Source organism: Mobula birostris, chromosome 31, assembly GCF_030028105.1.
Source record: "Mobula birostris isolate sMobBir1 chromosome 31, sMobBir1.hap1, whole genome shotgun sequence".
Lineage (NCBI taxonomy): Eukaryota > Metazoa > Chordata > Chondrichthyes > Myliobatiformes > Myliobatidae > Mobula > Mobula birostris.
Genome location: NC_092400.1, coordinates 21960732 through 21961036, shown reverse-complemented (window position 1 = coordinate 21961036; position 305 = coordinate 21960732). Strand labels below are relative to the sequence as shown.

Here is a 305-nt window from a genome sequence, read left to right as displayed (position 1 = left end):
ATAGCATTTACCATTTAAACTGGCAATGCCTCACTTCCGAGACACTTTTTTTCGGAAATGCTCCTCCCTCTAACCTTTCTTTGTCTTGGTGTGAACTGAGGAAGAAAATCAAACTACAATGTGCTGAAAGCTCCCCCCAAATAAATTCTTCAACTTATTCCAGCCGACTCGTTTCCATTCTATTTGGCCGGAATAGAGTTAACCTAATTTTAAAATTTGACCACAGGGCTGTATTGAAAAGAGCTGTCATGCGAATGATTGGGCAGAAACTTGTACGCGTGTACTTCCTTGGCTGTTTCTGGATT

General features: G+C 41.0%; 1 protein-coding gene across 1 annotated transcript in view; it reads right to left on the bottom strand.

Annotated features, from left to right (window-relative positions):
* The window catches only part of LOC140190819 (cytosolic arginine sensor for mTORC1 subunit 2-like), a 70004-nt gene extending 69917 nt beyond the window's left edge, over positions 1 to 87 (bottom strand). Inside the window, exon 1 of the mRNA XM_072247686.1 lies at positions 75 to 87. The gene's annotated coding sequence lies outside the window, so the exon portion shown is untranslated. The remainder of the gene's footprint in view (positions 1 to 74) is intronic.
* Positions 88 to 305: the final 218 nt, after the last annotated feature.